The sequence below is a fragment of the Giraffa tippelskirchi genome, chromosome 11 (genome assembly GCF_054371585.1).
Source record: "Giraffa tippelskirchi isolate mGirTip1 chromosome 11, T2T-mGirTip1v1.2.pri, whole genome shotgun sequence".
NCBI classification, from domain to species: Eukaryota; Metazoa; Chordata; class Mammalia; order Artiodactyla; family Giraffidae; genus Giraffa; species Giraffa tippelskirchi.
The window spans coordinates 16,355,958-16,370,518 of NC_137285.1; the positions used below are offsets into that span (position 1 = coordinate 16,355,958).

Genomic DNA, 14,561 nt, shown 5'->3' on the forward strand with positions numbered 1-14,561 from the left:
AGTAGCACAGTAGCCCTGCCACCTAAGAACTATGTGACCTCAGGTAAGCAGATCTCAGCCTCTCAGAGCCTCAGTCCCCTCATCTGTAGAATGGGCACACATGGAATCACACGGGACTTCATACTCAGGAGATGTGCTCACTGTTCACACTCCTTCCCTCTTAGGGGCTCTCATACCATCCTTACTGCTTCATGGGAAAAACAAAGACCAGGAGTCCCTGGAAAGGTGAAGCAAAGTCTGCAATTCCTCACTACTGCTAGACCATCAGACCTAGAGGCTGGGGCTGGGTTTCATTCCTCTTTTTTCCCCACAGGGCTGGTCACATGACACGAAGTCAATAAATGTTTCTTCTAAAAGCACACGCATTCACATATACACATACACAAACACACACTAACTCACACATAGCACAGGAAGGAAATAGATCAGCACATCCTCCCCAGATATCTCTGAATTGTGACACTTTATCTTTCTTTTCGCTTATCTCCGTTTTCTGACTTTCCTAGAAAGCACACATATTATGTGTGGCATTATCTAAGATCTTGAAAGACGTCACGTCCCATTTGTACTATTTGTTACCTCTAGGAAATTGGATGAGAAGGACTAGTTAATTAACAAGACTTTTTCACCCTATATTTGCATTCTTACTTTTCCAATTACTTTTGTAATTTGTTATAAAGAAAAATAGCCACATAGCACATGAGGGCAGAAACAGCGTGAGAAAACTTGCCTTTAAATCTGGTCTCATCTACTCAGTAACCTCAGTTTCTTCATCTGCAAAATGGACGTAAAATTGTTATTTTGCAGAGTTCATTGTAAAGATTAAAGATAACATGCGTTAAAAAGTAACTGAGCATATAGTAAGTGGTTAGTAATTTAAAGCAGTTACAGAGGACTTGTTTGGGGGTTATTTTTCTGTGGCTATTCTACACAAGCAGGTGCTTCTCCAGGAATCTATATGATGAAAAATACATCTTTATCAGATGTCTAAAATTCTGCATCTCACCACAGTGAAAACACGTTAGAGAACATAAAGGTGCATATGAAATAGTTTATCTGCTTATATTTTCTAGTATATTAGATAGCATCACCAACTCAATGGACATGAATCTGAGCAAACTCCAGGAGATAGTGAAAAACAGGGAAGCCTGGCTTGCTGCAGTCCATGGGGTCACGAAGAGTGGAACACAACTTAGCAGCTGAACAACAACTACATTGAACTTGACCCCTTATGCTTCCATGGCTTCCCTCATCGCTCAGTTGGTAAAGAATCTGCCTGCAATGCAGCAAACCCCAGTTTGACCCCTGGGTCAGGAAAATCCCCTGGAAAAGGGATAGGCTACCCATTCCAGTATTTTTGGACTTCCCTTGTGTCTCAGCTGGTAAAGAATCCACCTGCAATGCGGGAGACCTGGCTTCGATCCCTGGGTTGGGAAGATGCCCTGGAGAAGGGAAAGGCTACCCACTCCAGTATTCTGGCCTGGAGAATTCCATGGACTGTATAGTCCATGAAGTCGCAAAGAGTCAGACATGACTGAGCGACTTTCACTTTCACTTTTTCCCCTTATGCTCCCTTAGATTCATCAGTCAGTGACAGATCTTAGACTTCTTCAAACTGGGCAGAAAAGTCTGGAGTGTCTTGTTTTGTTCATATTTACTTTCTTTTTGTATTCCACCACAGAGCCTTCCTCTGGCTGGAAAATTCACCAAGATCACCCTCCCACCCACCCTCATCCCCATAAGATGAGGAGGAAGTGAGCTTTGCCCCAGATACGGTGGTGGGGCTGAGCTAATCTTTGCTTCCGTCTTTGGGAATTCGCTTGCCTGTTGACCCAGCTGCCCTACACATGCTCACAAAAACCTTCTGCCAAACTTCATTAGCCATTTAGGCTTCTGCGGTGCTATTCTGAGTCCCTTATTTTCTGGCATTAATTTAAAGCAACATTTTCTCACCTCTGTCGGCGCGCTGCCACGAGTTAGAGGCTTAAAAAAATGAATTGCAATAGATTTTGTCACAAATGGCTTAAAATCAAAATGTTTGGTTTCATCTCCTCTTTCATTTCCAAATGATGAACAGCAGCTGCACCTGTTAGGAAGGACTCAGACCATTCCCAGGCTAAACAAAAATAAAACAAAGAGCAATACTGAAGAAACACCATGGCCTTATTAATTAATATCTTTTGTTAATGAGTTATGGATGTCTGCCTTGGGCATGAAATCAAGGGCTGATGGCACATCTGACACCACAAATGTAAAAAAGCACTTTCTCTTTGACTCCAAAGAAGCAAACTGGTGGGAATTCCATGTGGTACAGTATGGCAATAATAAGTTATTGTTTATGGAATGCCACTCTGAGCTAAGGGTTTTCCATACACAATATATCTTACAGAAACTCCCCAATTATCAGTTCAGTTTTAGTTGCAAGTATCAGATAACCAACTCACACTAGTTTAAGCATAAAGGGAGTCATGCTGCTGCTAAGTCGCTTCAGTCGTGTCCGACTCTGTGCGACCCCATAGACGGCAGCCCACCAGGCTCTGCCGTCCCTGAGATTCTCCAGGCAAGAATACTGGAGTGGGTTGCCATTTCCTTCTCCAGTGCATGAAAGGGAAAAGTGAAAGTGAAGTCGCTCAGTCGTGTCCTACACTTAGCGACCCCATGGACTGCAGCCCACCAGGCTCCTTCATCCGTGGGATTTTCCAGGCAAGAGTACTGGAGTGGGGTGCCATTGCCTTCTCCATAAAGGGAGTCATGCGAAGGGAATTATTTGAATTCATGGAACTAAGAGAACTGAATTCATGCTTAGAAGCACAGGAACAATCCTCCACAACTGGCTTCAGAAACTTCCTCTCTATAGCTCTCATTTTTACTTATCTCTTTTTGTCTTTGCCTGTTCATCACATTTCCCCCGACTGTAAGTAGGCCTGTTCCATGTGAAGAGGAATGTGATTGCCATTTCCTCAATGAATATAAAGTGTTACTTCCTTCCAACATGGGTATGTCAATCCCAGGGAAAAATTCTTTCTGGACTGTTTGGGTCACATGACCAATCTGTGACCCAATCGCTATTTCCAGAGGCTTTGACCAGAATTGGGTTATGTTGCCATCCTTTGGGATCGAAGAGAAGAAAGGTTAAAAAGTCAAATCAAATAGGCTGATATAATAAGGCCACTGTGAGTAGTTGTGCTGGTCACACGCTGCACAAGGGCACCAGTAGAGGGGCTAAAAAGGAAATAAAAGCCTGCCCTGTGCTCTGCTCAGTAAGCCACGCACTCTGGCCCCAGAAACATCTGCTAGAAGAAGGAATGCCTTTTCCTGATTTACACAAAGCTTTCAAACAAGCCAGCATCAGCCCTGAGCAAGACCAACAATTACTGCTGGCCACTGCAAACTCTAGGAAGTAAATAATAAGAATCTCGTTTATACGATGAGGAAGCAGAGATCCATACAGATAAAGTGACTTCCCCAAGTTTATACTGCAGGATATTTTGTTGTTCAGTCACTCATTCATGTCTGACTCTGTAGCCCCACCAACTGCAGCACGCCAGGCTTCCCTGTCCTTCACTATCTCCCAGAGTTTGCTCAAACTCATGTCCATTGAGTTGGTGATGCTGTCCAACTATTTCATCCTCTGTCGTCTCCTTCTCCTCCTGCTTTCAATCTTTCCCAGCATCAGGGTCTTTTCCAGTGAGTCAGTTCTTCACATCAAGTGGCCAAAGTATTGGAGCTTCAGCTTCAGCACCAGACCTTCCAATGAATATTTAGGGTTGATTTCCTTTAGGACTGACTAGTTTGATCTCTTTGCTGTCCAAGGGACTCTCAAGAGTCTTCTCCAGCACCACAGTTTTAGAGCATCAATTCTTCAGTGCTCAGCCTTCTTTATGCCCCGAATTCTCACATCTGTACATGACTACTGGAAAAACCATAGCTTTGACTATAGGTACCTTTGCTGTCAAAGTGATATCTCTGCTTTTTAATACACTGTCTATATTTGTCATAGCTTTTCTTCCAAAGTGATATCTCTGCTTTTTAATACACTGTCTATATTTGTCATAGCTTTTCTTCCAAGGAGCAAGCGTGTTTTAATTTCATGGCTACAGTCACCATCCACAGTGATTTTGGAGCCCAAGAAAATAAAACTGCAGGGTATAGTATAGCCAGAATTTGAATCCAGGTTTGTCTGGCTGCAAAGCCCATGCTTTCCCCGTAAGAACCCAGGCAGCCAATTGTGGGAGAGTAGCGCTCACCAGTCTCCTAACAGCACAAGAAAGAAGTGAGAAAAGTTGATTCTTTGTGCCTCTTCCCTCTGAAAACCCAGCTAACCCCACGGGAGCAGACAATCTAACCAAGAAATCCAAGCCAAACCCAAGAAAGACACTTCACAAACACTGTATTTGCAAACAGCTTTGAAAGTCATGGCGTTTCCCTTAAAGAGGTAATTTCTTGCTTGGAACAGTGAGAAATTAGATGCAATCTGTTTTGATTTCTTCCCAATTTAGGACACGCTTTAGTGACCAATCTGAAGACATGCCAGCATCCTTCTGTCTCGAGGATATGTTAGGTTGGTTTATGTCTCTGTTCATAAAGGAAATCTAAATCATCCAGCAGGAAAAGCAGCCCAGGATTTATATGGCAAGTGTGGAGACAGGCTGAGCTGCCTCTTTCTGGTTATTATTAATAATAATAATAATTACCATTCACTGGGCATTTACGACGTGTCATGCCTGGTACATGAGCCATCCATCACCACACAGCCCTAGGAGAAAGTCAGGGTGGAGGGTATTTTAGCTACTCAGCATCTGAACACCCTCCCGGTTGGGGGAAAATCACCCACTGGGAGATTCTTGGTGGGCATGGGGCCCCTCTCGCTCCACAGAACCAGAAGCGACCAGAACTCCAAGAGCCCCCCAGTATCCTTCCTGGACATTGCCTTTTTGCTTCAACTACTCAATGTCTGTTTTTGTTATTTGCATCCACACACTCTGCTACATAAAATTGTTGTTAATCCCCATCTCACAGATGAAACTCTGAGACTTAGAGTACAGGGCTTGATTTTATTTAACTTTTTATTTGGTTTTTTAGTTTAATTATTTACTTATTTATTTTGGCTGCACTGGGTCTTCATTGCTGCATTCATTTTCTAGTTGTGGACAGTGGGGACTACTCTCCATTGCAGTGTGCAGGCTTCTCATTGCAGTGGCTTCTCCTGTTGGGGAGCACAGGCTCTAGTCACTCAGGTTCAGTAGTTGTGGTGCACTGGCTTAGATGCCTCTGCAGCATGTGCAATCTTGCCGGACCAGGGATCAAACCCATGTCCCCTGCCTTGGCAGGTGAATTCTTGACCACTGGACCACCAGGGAAGTCGAAGACTTGGTTTTAAAAATTTGAAAAGCTCTAGAGGGGCAACAGAGAAGGTAATGGTACCCCACTCCAGTACTCTTGCCTGGAAAATCCCATGGACAGAGGAGCCTGGTGGGCTGCAGTCCATGGGGTTGCTAAGAATCGGACACGACTGAGCGACTTCACTTTCGCTTTTCACTTTCATGCATTGGAGAAGGAAATGGCAACCCACTCCAGTGTTCTTGCCTGGAGAATCCCAGGGACGGGGGAGCCTGGTGGGCTGCCATCTATGGGGTCGCACCAAGTCGGACACGACTGGAGCGACTTAGCAGCAGCAGCAGCAAAGGGGCAAACCAGAGTTCCAGAAAGGTGCTGGAGAGGCATCATGCAGTCAGCACAAGCATTGCTTTGTTGTCTGATTGACTCGGAGAGGAATGCCAGCTTCATCACTCACCAACGAGGGACCTCCAGCAAGTCACTTCACCTCTCTTTCTACCTCCATTTTTTCCTCCAAAAAATGCAGACAGTGGTGCCAGTAATGTGGAGTTCTTGAGAGCATTAAAAGAAGCCATATACGTACTGCTCTCAACCCAGCATCCAGCTCATAGACAGCACTCAACCTACAGAACCAACCCATCTGTTATTGTGTCCTCTTTCTATCCTAATTATGTTGTAACTGGCATTTATCTTTATCTGACCATCTAGTAAGATTCTGTCTGCTTTATTTGTCATCCTCCCTCCCCCAGAATCATGGTTGTAGGAAATGGAGTGTGGGGTGAGCAATAATGCCGCCAGGGTATCCTTGACTAGAGGAGTAGGGATGTGACTTCTGAAACCAGCCACATTCGCTCAGGTTCTCTCTGTGTCTCAGGAGGGCCCTGGCACAGACCAGCAGAGGCGCAGCCTGTGCTCACTGATCACACTAATGACGATAGATTTCCGCCCCTTTGCCACTTGATCACCAGCTGCCCCTGGTTTTATCACCGTTTCCCAGGGCAGAGCAGGCCACCCCCAACTCCCTCTCCCGCCCATGAGGGCCTTTTTGTCTTACTCTATGTCACACAGAACAGAGCCAATTAAAGAACTCATTCATTTCTCCACCCTCCACCCCTTTAATTACAAACAGCGCTGAGAGTTGAATAACACAGAACAAAAGACGGATTTATTTACCCCAGGACATAAACAAGATTATCAGAAACCAGCATTCAGAAGCCCTGAGCCCCTGGGAGAATTTTAATTTGCTGACCCCTGCCTTACAGAAATCTCAGGTCCTTCCACATAATTATAAAACCCCAAGAGTTCTGCCAGCTTGAATTATTTGTTGGCACACATTCACCACCCTGGCTCCTTGCTCTCACTGGCCAATTATGAGCATCTCTGTTGGGGCTGTAAACCAGGCTCTTATGAGACAATGCAGGAAGCCTGATATAGAAATTCTCTTTTCCTGGTGAAATGTTCCTACTGTAGGCCACCAGGAGTGACTGAGGTATATTAACAGGAGCGGGGAGGGGGCAAAATTACATTGGCTAGTATGTGTTTGGTTACAAATCATTTAACCTCACATCAAAATGTCATTAAGCCCAAAAGGGAATCTGTTAGCTCCTGTAATGGAAGCATCCACTATTGAAGAAATTTTCGGGCTCAGCTTAATTCAGGGGCTTTAAGCATGTCATCGGGCGTCCCTGGTGGCTCAGTGGGTAAAGAATCTACCTGCAGTGCAGGAGATACAGGAGACACGGGTTCAATCCTTGAGTCAGGAATATCCCCTGGAGGAAGTCATGGCAACCCGTTCCAGTATTCTTGCCTGAAGAATCCCATGGAAGAGGAGCCTGGTGGGCTACAGTCCATAGGGTTGCAAAGAGTCAGACACAACGGAAGCGACTGAGCATGGTACGGCAAGCATGTCATCAGGCTCAATTTCTGTATCTCCCACCTGTTCTTCTCTTTGTTGGCATCTCTCTCATAGGAAAGATGGTCCCTGTCACTGCAAGCTTCCAATCTATCAGCTCCTAGAATAGAGTCTCCTGGATCACCTGAACCAATCACTGTGCCCCCTGAAGGACAAAATATACCCATTGGCTAGATTGGGGTCACTTGTCCAATCTTGTATCTGGAATATGATGCCAATCCTATCTGAACCATATGGACTGAGGGTGTCAGAGTGGTGAGTTCCCCTACCCCACTCCCCCCTGAAAACTTGGGATGCTGTTCCCAGAAGAAGGGAGATGGATGCAGGGCTGATAAAAACAATGAATATCCATCTGAGTACTTCTCTGGGATTAGGGGTTGCAGAGCATGCCACAGTTTTCCTGGGGCAACTTTAAAGTGGTCACCTTAGCATCTGTTACAGGTTGTTGAATTGTGTCTAGGAAAAAAGGTACAATGACAATATTAAAAGTTCCCAAATGATAGGCACCTACAGTGTAACAAGCCCCTTATTGTTGCTATTTCAGTCCTCAACCCATATCATTATCCCCACTTTACAGATGTGAAGTCGGAGGCTTTGGGGGGATTAATCAACTGGTCAAGGTCATGTGGCTAATAAGTCAAAGCTATGATTCAAACTTGTGTCACCGATTAGAACCCAAAGCCCAGGCTTCTTTCCTTAAAATGAAAGGCTGCTAGGACAGACTTCAGAATATTTCCAATTCAACTCCAGACTTTACCACAGGGATAAATGACTTCTTCTCCACTGACTTCCAGTCAAGAATATCGTCACTCCTATTGATCTTAGGGCATCAACATCTCAGTTTCAAATAACCATGTTAACAGTAAAGGTACTAGTACAATCGTAACAACAAACGACCAAGACAGCAGCCATCATTTGCTGAGGATGTGCTGTGTGTCAGGCACCTTTTCAGGTATTTGTCATTTCATCTTCACAGCCACTCTCTAAAGCGTGAGCTTCATCTCGTAGAAGCATGAACTGCACAGGTTGGGGCAAGACCTGGATTTGAATCCAGGTTCAACTAATTCCAATGCCTCTTCTCTTTCCAACTCTCTTGGAGCTGGGACATCAGCCTTCTGCCTTCAGGCTCAAACTGGAGCCTCATTGGCTCAGCTGGATCTGAGGCCTTCAGGCTGGGATGGCAATTATACCCTGGCTCTTCTGGGTGTGTTCTACTCAGCCTCCATGTCCTGTGAGGCAATTCTCTATAATAAATCTCTGCACATATATACATATATACACACATGCAGCCATCCTCAGCATCCGCAGGGGATTGGTTCTGCAACCTCCACAGACACAAGACTCTGTAGATCCTCAAGTCCCATTGTCAGCTTTTGTATCCACAGTCCCACATCTGCCGATTCAACCAACCATGATTATATAGTGCATGCGTGCTACGTCACTTCAGTCGTGTCCGACTCTTTGCAACCCCATGGACTGCAGCCCACCAGGCTCCTCTGTCCTTGGGATTCTCCAGGCAAGAATACTGGAGTGGGTTTCCATGCCCTCCTCCAGGGGATCTTCCTGACCTAGGGATTGAACCTGTGTCTCTTGCATCTCCTGCATTGGCAGGCAGGTTCTTTACCACTAGCACCACCTGTATGTATTTACTGAAAAAAATCTGCATATAAACAGACCCTGGCAGCTTTGAAACCCATGTTGTTCAAGGGTCAACTGTACATATCTTATAGGTTCTGTTTCTCTGGAGGACTCTGACTAACACAGAGGGCCACAGAGCAACATCATCTCCCTGATGATGGGGCTGGATTTCTCCTGAAGGCAATGAGAATTCCCACTACCCATCATCCAGGAATGGGATCAGACAATGAGGATGTGGAGAGGCAGGTCTTGGGCTGGGCAGTAGGAGCGAACACCAAGGCAAGGCAATGTCCTGAGCACCATGGGCACTGACACAATGAAGGGAGGCTGGGGCGTCTGTAAATGCCCAGAGAGTTGTGTCCGTGATCTCTGAGCACGTTCTCTCCAGTAACAGTTAGAAGCCAACACTTGACTTCCACTCCCCTCCCACTGCCCTGGAACATTTGGGCAAGTCAGCATAAAAGTTGCAACCTGTTCTTTGCTCATGCCACCGTGGGTGGCAAGGTCTGTGCTGTGCTTGAGGGAAGGTGTGCAGAGCAGAGCGGCAGCTGGAGGCAGAAGGAGGGGAGCTGAAGTGGAAGGGGCAGTACCTCATGGGAAACGTGAAGCGGTGGTCCAGAGAACCGTGGCTGGCTGCGGTGACAAGCAAGATGAATTTGTGAAACATGCATGTGTTCCCCAGTGGGAGAAACCTGACTTTACAAGGGAAAATAAAAAGAAGAAGGGGAAAAAACACATACCCAGAAAGAAAGGAAGAAAGGGGAAGAGGGAGAGAGAGAAGCTTCTCGAAATTGAGAGGGATGGAAGCTTGAGCCTCATAATTGAGGCCTTTTAAAAGGAAGCACAGCACCCCAGACTGTTAAAATCTTGGACCTATTGGTGAATGAACAAACGAATGAATGAATTTTAAAAACTATGTGCCCTGGTGCTGAACTGAGCCCTTTCCATGGCTCATTCAATTTATTCCTTACAATGGCACCAAGGTCAGTATGCCTGTCTTACTTTGTAGATGAGGATATTGAAACTCGGGGAGATTTAATAGATTTCTCAAGGTCACACAGCTCAGAACTAGTACAGCCAAGAATTGAATCTAATTCGCTCAGACTCCAAATCAGGAACTCTTAACTGCTACACTCAAGCTTCTTAAGGATATGATCTGCAGAACAACATACTCAAAGATTTCTGTTTAAAAGAGGAAGGGAGAGGGAGGGAGGGCAGGAAATTTACCCAAATAAAATTGGAAAATATAACATATTATCACTCACTTGGAGAGTCACACAATGCAGCAGCAGGCTGAGAGGCTGTGAAGGGCTATTATGGTTAGCTATTGCTGTGTAACAAACCAGCCTATGATAGTTAACTTATGTACCAACTTGGCTAGACCACAGTCGAGCCTACTAGTCCAGATAATGTTGTGAAGTATTTTTTTCAGATGAGATTAACATATCAGTAGACTTTCAGTGAAGCAGATTTCCCTCTATAATGTAGGTGGGCCTCACCTAATCAGTTGAAGGCCTGGAAAGAAAAAGTCACAATGTCCTCTAGGGAGGTCAGGGAAAGTGTTAGTTGCTCAGTCATGTCCAACTCTTTGTGACTTCATGGACTATAACCCACAGCTCCTCAGTCCATGGGATTCTCCAGGCAAGAATACTGGAGTGGGTAGCCATTCTCTTCTCCATGGGATCTTCCTGACCCAGGGATTGGACCTGGGTCTCCTACATTGCAGGCAGATTCTTTACCATCTGAGCCACCAGGGAAGCCCCAGATATCCTGTAAGGAAGTGAGAATTCTGCCTACTGCTGCCTTTGGACTTGAGAGATAGAGATGGATATTGATTTTGTTTATCTTGAGGATGCTGATGAATACAAACCCTAAACTTAGTGGCTTAAAACAAGAATCATTTTTTAAGGCTCACTAATTCTGTGGCTTGGGATTCTGTGGCTTGCCCTAGGCAGGGCACAGCCAGGACTACCTGTCCTTCCTTCACGATGGCTGGGAAGAAGCCTCTCCCAGCTGTAGCTGGAGGGTGCAGCTGCCAGAGAGCTTTTTCACTTAACCAGTCTGGCACCTCGGCAAGATAACTTGAAGGCTGGGCTCTGTTGGGAACCCAGCCAGAGAGGATCTCTGTGCCTTTCAGAGGGCTGGCCCCAGGGTATTCACACTTCTTAGATACAGTCCAGCATTCCAGCAAAAGAGATGGGAACGATATGGCCTTTTATGGTCCACCCTTGGATGTCACATAACTTCATTTCCACCATCCTCTATCTGTCTCAGATTCCAGGGGATGGGACAGAGGCCACAGCTCTCCATGGGAGGAGTGTAAGAGGTTTTTCAGTAAGGTTGTAAAATCGCCACAGAGGCCCTAAATTAATCTGTTTAATTTTGCTGAAACCAGCTTTTCTCAGGGTTCCACTTAGCAGCTGTTATGGGTTGAACTGTGTCCCCCTCCCCCAATTCAGATGTTGAAGTCTTAACCTCCAGTATCTCAGACTGTGACCCTACTTGAAAACAGGGTCAGAGCAGATGTAATTAAAGATGAGGTCATACTGGGGTAGGGTGGGCCCTAATCCAATATAATTGTGTCCTTATAAAAAGGTGAATTTGGGGCACAGACACAAACACACACATGGAGAGAAGTCCACTAGAAGCTAAAGGCAGCGCTCGGGGTTATACATTTATAAGTCAGGGACTATTAAGGATGGCCTGAAATCCACCACATGCTAGGAGAGAGAGGCATGGAACAAATTCTTACAGCCTTCAGAAGGAATGGACCCTACTGACACCTTGATCCAGGACTTCTAGCCTCCAGAACTGTAAAACAAGAAATTTCTGCTGTTGAGGGGCCTCAGTTCATGGCTCTTTGTTACAGCAACAAAGTAATACAGGTATAAACTCCATTAATTCATTCACTCATTCATGTAGCCAAATTCAAAGCCCTTCAAAGCATGGCTCCTGCTGATGGACACTTCTTTTCCTCCTCTTCCCTTTCATTCCCTGAAATTAAAATTTTTGTGAAGACTGAGTAAAATAATATATGCAAAATACTTGGTAATAGGAAGTACATTATAAATATCGATCCACTTTCTTTAGCCATTTGTCCTTTCTTGGTCACTCCTGCTTATTCCACTGACCCTACCCTGTTGATTTGTTTTTCTTGTTGGGCCCTGCATCTTAAGCCTCCCTTTCAGACACCAGGGTTCCCAGTTTCCTAAAGGGTTGGAGCCTGACTGTCTGTTCCTACACAAGCTCCTCCTTCTAGGTCTATGCAGAGGCCCCAGGCAGCCCCAAGGACAAGCAAGGGGCTTATAGGAGTAGGAGCCTCCAAGGAAGTAAGACTTTGAGACATGTCTAGCTTTGATGTAAGCAGCACAATAGAGGGAAGTCTACTTGAGTCATGTGGAGGGAACATTGCTAAGCCATGGCAAGAGACTGTGCTCAATCTAGGCTCTAGCAAATTTTAGCTGTGTGACTTTGGACAGGTCTGGAAACCTCTCTGGGCCTTGGTTTCCCCATTTATGCAACTCAGATGTCCTCAGGGATCTTCTTTCCTTTAAGAGCTAGACAAGCTTGATATGGATATCCTTTGTAAAATTGTAGAAAAATGTCACCCTCTCTCCAAGATTGCTGTGAAATCCCAGGAATACTTTCCTTTTGTTCTTAGTTCTATTTAGGGATCATTTGGATGTGCCTCTCAGGGAGTCCATTTCTACCCTGGGGCAAACAAAGCAATTCACAGCCCCACTCACTCTCCACTAAGTTCACGCCTCCCGCCTCCCACGAGGTGTTGTGTCAATAGGCACATATGTTGTGTTTGCCTCCCACCATTGGTTCTCCCATTGTGAACCCAGTTTTCTGCAAACCACTCCTCCCCACCTCAAGCCAAGAAGATGTCAATGTGACACTATCTCTGGGTCCAAGCGTGAGCACATGATCTGGCCAATCAGAGCCTTCCATCCCTCTGGCTACAATGATTGGTTCAAAGATGGTCATATGACCCCAGTCCATCAAATAAGATTACCCTAAGGTCTTTTTAGAGAAAACTATTGGGAATCAGGGCTTCCGTGGTAGCCCAGCTGGTTAAGAATCCGCCTGCAAGGCAGGTGACCCCAGATTGATCCCCGGGTCAGGAAGATACCCTGGAGAAGGGAACGGCAACCCACTCCAGTATTCTTGCCTGGAGAATTCCATGGACAGAGGAGCCTGGTGGGCCACAGTCCATGGGGTCGCAGAGTCGGACACGACTAAAGTGACTTAGCACAGTACAGCACACACTGGGAATCAATACCTTAGAATGAACCGAGAAAAAAGGAAAGATATAAAGAAGATACCAAATGGCAGTGACATTATTCAAGACCTTGAATCCAGTCATGCCTGGTGTATTCAACTTCATAAGTGAATAAACACTCCTAGCTTATTTTTTCTTAATCCAATTTGAGTTGTATTTCCATCACTTGTTGGAAAGAAATCTGAGTAACATTAAGCCTTACCGAATGCTTGAGAGACTAGATGAGTGTACAGCACAGCAATGCAAATAACAGAAATTCGATATTTGATATTCTTGTTTCTGAAAGTCCTTTGTTTTGTTCACTCAGGTTCTACCCCCTTCTGCCGTGTGGCTCAGTGTCCTCCATCCCAGATTTGTTTATTCCCGGCATAAAGTGGCTCAGCCACTCCTTCTACAGCAGCCTCCCCGCTACAAGAAGTTATAAAGGTATTTCCGTAAACAAAGAAAATTTCCTCCCTGAGGGGAATTCTTGTACTAGCTATTGAGAAAATAAAATTTTCACTCCTCTGCGAATAAAAATAAGAGACTGGACAAAACCTCCTCTATAACTTCATGCAGCTTAAAAACTCTGGAGTTCAAAATACAATAAAGCTACTGAAATCGTGACCTAGGAGAATATTTTTCAAAATGCAAGTCACAACCCATTGCTGTGTTGTGCTGTGCTTAGTTGCTCAGTTGTGTCCAGCTCTTTGTGACCCCAAGGGCTGTAGCCCACCAGGCACCTCTGTCCATGGGGATTCTTCGGGCAAGAATACTGGAGTTGGTTGCCATGCCCTCCTACAGGGCACAACCCATTAGTGGTCTCAAAATCAATTTACTGGATCATAACCTGTATTTTTTTCAAATGAAAGAGAATAAAACATAAAATAACAGAAAATGTCATACATAATAGTGGTGAATAGTGGTTCATGAAAGTTTCATCTCAATTATAAATGTATATGTACTGTATGAACACATCTGAAATGTATTTCTCATTGTGGTACCAAACATATGAAAGATAATGGTGTAACTCAGTATTCACTGACAGGGAAAGACTTCAGTAGGTTTTAACAAATTAGTATATTTAATGCAGTCTAATTTTTGTCAAAATAAGAGATAAGATATAGACATGGATAAGATATAGATGTATCTGGAAAAATATGAAATTGTATATACCAAAAGACTAAATAATAATCCCTGGGTAGGGAGGTGGTAGTTTTTCCCCACATGTATACTTTTTATCTTATGAAACAAAATTCATTCTCAGTTTTTTTCTTTTTTAATGCATGGATCCTAGAGAATATTATACTTAGTGAAGTAAGTCAGAGAAAGATAAATACTATGTGATGTCATATGTGGAATCTAAAAAAAAAAGGAATCTATATATAAGGTGTGTATGCTTTCTAAAAT

The 14,561-nt window shown here is 44.7% G+C and overlaps 1 long non-coding RNA gene across 1 annotated transcript in view; it reads left to right on the forward strand.

Annotated features, from left to right (window-relative positions):
* Positions 1–13,775, forward strand: part of LOC145525874 (uncharacterized) — a 79,880-nt gene extending 66,105 nt beyond the window's left edge. Inside the window, exon 12 of the long non-coding RNA XR_014068472.1 lies at positions 13,480–13,775. This is a non-coding gene — a long non-coding RNA (uncharacterized LOC145525874). The remainder of the gene's footprint in view (positions 1–13,479) is intronic.
* The last annotated feature ends 786 nt before the right edge of the window (positions 13,776–14,561 follow it).